The sequence below is a fragment of the Grammomys surdaster genome, unplaced genomic scaffold (assembly GCF_004785775.1).
Source record: "Grammomys surdaster isolate TR1022 unplaced genomic scaffold, NIH_TR_1.0 1166, whole genome shotgun sequence".
Classification (NCBI taxonomy): domain Eukaryota; kingdom Metazoa; phylum Chordata; class Mammalia; order Rodentia; family Muridae; genus Grammomys; species Grammomys surdaster.
The window spans coordinates 3,458,064-3,465,316 of NW_021605585.1; the positions used below are offsets into that span (position 1 = coordinate 3,458,064).

Consider the following 7,253-nt stretch of genomic DNA (forward strand, 5'->3'; position numbering starts at 1 on the left):
GCTACTCGCAGCCAGTGCTCTTAACCACTGAGCCATCGCTCCAGCTCGGATTTGTAATTTGTAAGTGGAACAGTTTTTATGATGTTGCTCAGCGTGTTGGGGAAGACATGACCTCGAGGTCCTCAGGCCATTTCTAGTCTAGGTGCTGCTATAAATGTGAGTAGTTCAGGGAAGAGGCACACTAGATCGTCCCCTCTGTCCCCTTTTCCTGACTGTGGATGCAATCTGACCAGCTGCCTGACACTCTGGCCACCATGACCTCCTCACAGCGATGGACTACAGCTTCAAACTTAGAAGTGAATAAACTCTTCCTTGGGGGAGAGGGGCAGCAGGAGGATTGAGGAGAGGACGCGGCAGGAGAGTTCAGGGGGTGAGAACTTGAGAGGGTCTCACTCTACAGTCTTTATGCTTTGTAGCTCTAATGGACAAGCCTTTTGGAAAACATGGTTTGGGAGCCTGGGGTTTAGAATATTGAATTGATGTTTTCTTTGGAAACGTCAGCTAGTCATCTCATGAGTAGGCTTGGTAAAGGTGTAACCGCACTAATCAGAAAGCACTTGGTAAATGACAATGACAATGCAATGACAAATTAATTTGCTCTGGTCTGATTTTTCTCTTCCTGCCCACTAGGTGGCAGAGTGAAGCCACAATAGAAGATATTTGCCAGTCTCCCAAGTTTAAAATGGCCAAATTATGGGGCTCTTTTGTTTTTGTTTTAATTCCTTCTTTTAGCTAGTGGGAATGAAAGGTAAAAGGTCATACATACTAATCAGAAATTTATTTACCCATACACATAAACAGTATTAGATGAACCTGGCTACCACATGTATAAACATACTATACCCATGTATTTAAAGGTATATACTTGAATTCTCTCTCTAACCCTTTTTCTGTATTTTTTATTCAGAAACACAGTCTGTAGTCCCTGGCTACAATCTTTGCCCATCTAGCCCTCATCCTGAATATTCCATAATATGTTAGTTATTTATCTTCTGATCGCTATTGAAGTCAGAGGCCACTGCTTTTCATTGGCTAGTACAATATTTACATAAAGGTAACATCTAGCAATCACAGCTGTTCTGAAAGTTGTTAATATTCTACTCAGGAAATAATGAAGAGTCCACATCAGGCACCAGAACTTTGAGACTAAGGGACTATGTTCTGAACTACACACCTGAACGCCACATCACCAATTCCACTTCAACATAGCAGACACAACTGATTTATAAAATCCTGAGGAAAGAAATAACACTAGAGGCCTAGAGAGACGGCTCAGTGGTTTAGAGCATCGACTGCCATTCCAGAGGTTCCGAGTTCAATTCCAGCAACCACATGGTGGCTCACAACCATCTGTAACGGGATCTGATGTCCTCTCTTCTGTTATGTCTGAAGATAGTTACAGTGTACTCATATAAATAAAATTTAAAAAATAAAACACTAGATGTATAAGTCCCAATGCAGTAATCTAAGTAATAAAAAAGACAAGAAAACAGAACTCCTCCAAAACTTACTGATGCTACAGTAATGGCATGTAGAGAGTGAGTTAAATGACACCCCAGACAGAGAACTCAAAAGAATGAGTACAAGTATATTCAAAGAATTAAAGAGGAAACAAAGCTGCTGATGGAGAAATAAACTGCTGAATGAAGTAAGGAAGACAATTCCAGAAATGGGAGAGCAATTCAAAAAGATATACAAATATCAAAGAGAAAGAAGTCTAAAAAAGCCCCAATAAGTCAAATAAAAATCTCTGTGGGGTGTTTCACCAGGAGACTGTGTCAAGAGGAGAGACCGCCCAAGCTTGAAGAGAAGGTGAACAAGCTGGAGCAAACAAACAAGGACAAGTATAGACGGGCAAGAAGGGAGCAGTGGAAATACTAAGAGTATCCAGGACACTCTTACAGAGCCAAATCTACAGGTTATAGGCATAAAAAAGAAAGATCTTGTTCTAAATGAATAAACAGTATTTTTTAAAGAATCTAAATATAAAATTCCCAGAGCTAGGAAAAGAGATGTCAGTCCAGAGACAAGAGGCATTTTGAACAGCAAATAGAAACATCATTTACTCGTCGTATGTCTTAGTCAGGGTTTCTATTCCTGCACAAACATCATGACCAAGAAGCAAGTTGGGAGGAAAGGGTTTATTCAGCTTACACTTCCACGTTGCTGTTCATCACCAAAGGAAGTCAGGACTGGAACTCAAGTAGGTCAGGAAGCAGGAGCTGATGCAGTGGCCATGGAGGGATGTTACTTACTGGCTTGCTTCCCTAGCTTGTTCACCTTGCTTTCTTATAGAACACAGGACTACCCACCCAGGGGTGGCACCTCCCACCCTTGATCACTAATTGAGAAAATGCCTTACGGCTGGATCTCATGGAGGCATTTCCTCAAGGGAGGCTCCTTTCTCTGTGATAACTCCAGCTTGTATCAAGTTGACACACAAACCAGCCAGTACAATTGACCCCTTGTCAACTTGACACACAAACATCACTATTAAGCCTCAACTCTTACTTTCTTATTCATCCCCAAGATCTAAATAACTTTAAAAGTCCCATGTTAAAATTTCAATACCTTTAAAATATCCAACATCTTTTAAAATTCAAAGTCTTCTTTAAATTCAAAAATTCTCTTAACTGCAAGCTCCATTACAATAGTCTCTTACTTCAAGAGGGAAAAATATCAGGGCACAGTGGCAATCAAAAGCAAAATCAATTTTTCTGCCATCTTGCCGTGCCGTCACCATGGTGCACATGAGTGTCCTGGCAGATGCTCTCAAGAGCATCAACAATGCTGAGAAGAGAGGCAAACACCAGTGTTCCAAAGTCATCATTCAGCTCCTGACTGTGAGGATGAAGCATGGTTACACTGGTGAATCTGAGATCAATGATGATCACAGAGCTGGGGAAATCATTGTGAACGATACAGGCAGGTTAAACGAGGGTGGAGTGATCAGCCCTAGATTTGATGTTCAATTCAAAAACCTAGGAAAATGGAAAAGTCCTCCTCTCTTCCTCTTCTTCCTTCCTCTGCCCCCTCTACCTCCTTTCCTCTTTTCCTCTTCTTGTTCCTCCTCCTCTTCCTCCTCCTCCTGCACAGCCTTATCTTTTAAGTTATTAAGACAGGACTCCTTCTCCCTCTGAAGTGGGAGTCTAGAAACTTCTTCCCCGGTGGCACTGGCAGCAGCTGTTTCTTCTGGGGTGGGTATATTAAATGCAGCACCTCACGCCTCTCTTTGAGTACAGGTACTTCAGTTTTTTCTTGGCGCTCGTACTTGAGCTTCAGCTCATCCACCTTAGCTCTCAGCTTCATGTTCTCACTTTCTGTGAGCTGCAGGTGTCTTTTGTTTGCTAAGAGTTTATGCTCAATATCCCAGGGCCAGCTGGCTCTCAAATAACGCCTTCATCCTCTGGATGGACAGTTCACCCTTTATGCTTTCATTTTCTTTGTTTAGTTTATCACGCTTCAGCTGAAGTAAGTCTGCGTAATAGCTGCTGTCTTCTAGAGTACAAGTGTTGTCTGATGTGGAAGGTTTAGATTCCATACTTCCATATAAGTTCTTAAATTTCTCCAGTTTATTAACTTCCCCTAAAAGGTGTTTTATTTCACCATTCTTCTGTTCTACCATGGCAAGCAACCGTTCCTGCTGCTCAAATTCAGTTTGTGATCCCCTCATCCTGAGCAATGTGAAGATTTGTAACTTCATCTTGTTCATCTGATTTCTGGTGAATGCATCTTGCTTCTTCAGTGACTGATATTTGTCTTTCATCAAGTTGAGCCAGCGTTCCATTGCCACCCTTCAATCTTCCTCCACCTCTGCGAACAGAGTTTCCTTTGCTGTTAGGATCCACCGCCTGCTGCAGTGCGTGACCCAGCTGTACCTAAAGATCCTGATTTTCTTTTCTTTCTTTTTTTTGTTTTGTTTTTTTGTTTTTTTCGAGACAGGGTTTCTCTGTATAGTCCTGTACTCAAAAAGAGGCGTGAGGTGCTGCATTTAATATAACCACCCCAGAAGAAACAGCTGCTGCCAGTGCCACTGGGGAAGAAGTTTCTAGACTCCCACTTCAGAGGGAGAAGGAGTCCTGTCTTAATAACTTAAAAGATAATGCTGTGCAGTGGAAACTGCCATCCTCTTCATGCGCACAGCCAGCCAGCCTCTCTCAAGAGCCTGCATCTGGATACACAGCCGAAGAAGGAGAAGTGTGTGAAGCTTTTGGATAGTCCAGCCAACACTGAGGCCTTACATGAACAGAGTGGGAACACCCCAAGTTCTCCCAGGTTAACTGCGGAAGGAATCAAGACTTCCAACAAAAGTGAAGGAAACGAAAGAAACTACAAGCAAATTGGAAAAAGGAGCTTGTAAGAAATCATATAGCATCATGTATGTGTCCTCAAAGTAAGTCAACCCCAGAGACGCAGTGTCCACAACAGTACTGGCGCTGCATGGTGGCTGTGCTGACTGTTGTCCCTATGCATGGGACGCCCGTGTGGAGCATCTGCATAAGCCAGTGCTGTGGCTGTGATTCTGACCCAGAAGTTCCTTAAATGATGATCCTTCTCAGAACTGTGTCATAGGGAACAGACGATTACCAGAAGAGAATGTTAAATTTAAACCTGTTTGCTGTGTTAGATATGAAGTTTGAACATTATGTGAATAAATAATCTGTCTTAAGAACCAAAATTAGAAAATAGAACATTTAAAATTATTAATTATATTTTTCTTTGTACACCTTTTTGAACTTAGATTTTTCTTGTCTTGTAAAACTAGTGAAAATGGCTTGAAAATACATATTATTACAAAATGTTTTTAAAGTCTGAAGTACCTATATTAAATCATATACTTTCAATTTTCATGACTCAAACATCTAAATAATTTTGAAATTTAAAATAAAATTGTACTAAGTTCAAAAAAAGAAAGAAAGGAAGGAAGGAAGGAAGGAAGGAAGGAAGGAAGAAAGAAAGAAAGAAAGAAAGAAAGAAAGAAAGAAAGAAAGAAAGAAAGATGGCAGAACACTCTGCTTCCATCATGGCAGTTTGGTTTCACTGTACTGACAACATCAGCTGGCATCATGGACCATGAAGAAGCAAGGAGGAAAAGTCCTGGGATTCTTTTTCTAGAGATGTAAAGTATAAATAAAAGCCTCCATGGACTGTTGGAGAAAAAAAAAAAAAGGAAAAGCAAACTCAAACCACCCAATGTCTGGGATCCACTCATGATCTTCTGAGGTCTTCCAAGGGCTTGGGTCACTCCTCCAGCCCTGCCCACTGTAGCTCACTCTAAGCTCAGGTTGATTCATCCCACTGCCGCTGCTGTTCTTGGTGGTCATCTTATGGTGCTAGCATCTGCAAAACACTGCTGTTTTCGATGCAACTAGGCTTCACCAGTAGCCCCTCATAGGCTCTCTTCATGGTGCCAAGCCTCAAATCCTTTGCACGACCCCTTCAGTCCTGAGCCATCAATTGCAACTGAGGCTGCACCTTCACCAATGCCTTCCATGGCCTCTCACAGTGCCAAGTCTCAGCTGCTCTTCCTGACCCCCTCATGCCTTCAAAACCAGTGCCACTTGGGTGATTCTTACACATTACCAAGTACAGCTGCTGCACAAGGTACAACTCTGGAAAACAGTTTCTTTGTGCTCTCAGAAAACACTTTCCAGAAGATTTCACCTCAGTGATGCTGGTCTCTTCTTTTTTTTTTTTTTTTTTTTTTTGATTTTTCAAGACAGGGTTTCTCTGTATAGCCCGGGCTGTCCTGGAACTCACTCTGTAGACCAGGCTGGCCTCGAACTCAGAAATCCGCCTGCCTCTGCCTCCCAAGTGCTGGGATTAAAGGCGTACACCACCACCACCCGGCCTGCTGGTCTCTTCTTAATCACTGCTAATTTCTTAGCTCCAGCTAACCAGCACCAATAGTCCAAGTAATGCAAAGGTTTCCTTCCCTTTAATAGTTCTGGTATCTTGTTATCACAGCTGATTCTTCAGCTCCAGTTATCCAAAACCACAGAATCTTCACAATCAAAACAACAATGGCCCTGATAAGTCTTTAATCTTCCCTGTGAAATTTCACAAGCCAGGCCTCCATCTTCTGCACTGTTCTCAACATTATCTTCCAAGCTCCCACAGAACATCACACAGAGCTCTTAACATCCCAATGGCTCTTCTAGCTCAAAGTTCCACAGTCCCCCCAAAACATGGTCAAGGTGTCACAGGAATACCCCACTATGCTGATACCAATTTGTCTTAATCAAGGTTTTTATTCTGGCACAAACATCATGACCAAGAAGCAAGTTGGAGAGGAAAGGGTTTGTTTATTCAGCTTACATTTCCACATTGTTGTTCATCACCAAAGGAAGTCAAGACTGGAACTCAAGCAGATCAGGAAGCAGGAGCTGATGCAGAGGCCATGGAGGGATGTTACTTACTGGCTTGCTTCCCTTGCTTGCTCAGCTTGCTTTCTTATAGAACCCAGGATTACCAGCCCAGGGATAGCACCACCCACAATGGGCTAGGCCATTCCCCTTGATCACTAATTGAGAAAATGACTTGCAGTTAGATCTCATGGAGGCATTTCCTCAAAGGAGGCTCCTTTCTCTGTGATAACTCCAGCTTGTGTCAAGTTGACACACAAACCAGCCAGTACATTGTATCATAATCACAACACTAAATATACAAAACAAGAAAAGTATACTGGAATCAGCAAGAGAAAACAGCAAGTCACACATAAAGGAAGGTCCTGGAGGCTAGAGAGATGGCTCAGTGGTTAAGAGAATTTGTTACTTTTGCACAGGATCCTGGTTCAATTACCAGAACCCACAAATGGCTCACAACCATCCATAACCCCAGTTCCAAGGAAGCCAACAGCCATATCCATCGTATACATACATGCATTCAGGCAAAGCATTCATAAACATTAGGTAATAAAATCTAGAAAAAGGTTTGTAAGGCAAGTCCATCAGACTAAAGGCAAATTAGTTTGAGCATTAGATTAAACGCAAGCTTTAAAGGCCAGAAGGTCTTGGAGTGATGTATTTCAAATTCTAATTTAAACACTTTTAAAGAAATTTAGCTGCCTTTAATTGCAGCACTTGGGAGGCAGAGGCAGGCGGATTTCTGAGTTCGAGGGCAGCCTGGTCTACAGAGTGAGTTCCAGGACAGCCCGGGCCACACAGAGAAACCATGTCTCGAAAAACTAAAAAAAAAGAGGAAGAGAGAGAGAGAGAGAGAGAGAGAGAGAGAGAGAGAGAGAGAGAGAGAGA

The 7,253-nt window shown here is 42.3% G+C and overlaps 1 pseudogene; it reads left to right on the top strand.

Annotated features, from left to right (window-relative positions):
• The first annotated feature begins 2,741 nt into the window (after positions 1-2,741).
• Positions 2,742-5,115, top strand: LOC114635205 (annotated as a pseudogene).
• The last annotated feature ends 2,138 nt before the right edge of the window (positions 5,116-7,253 follow it).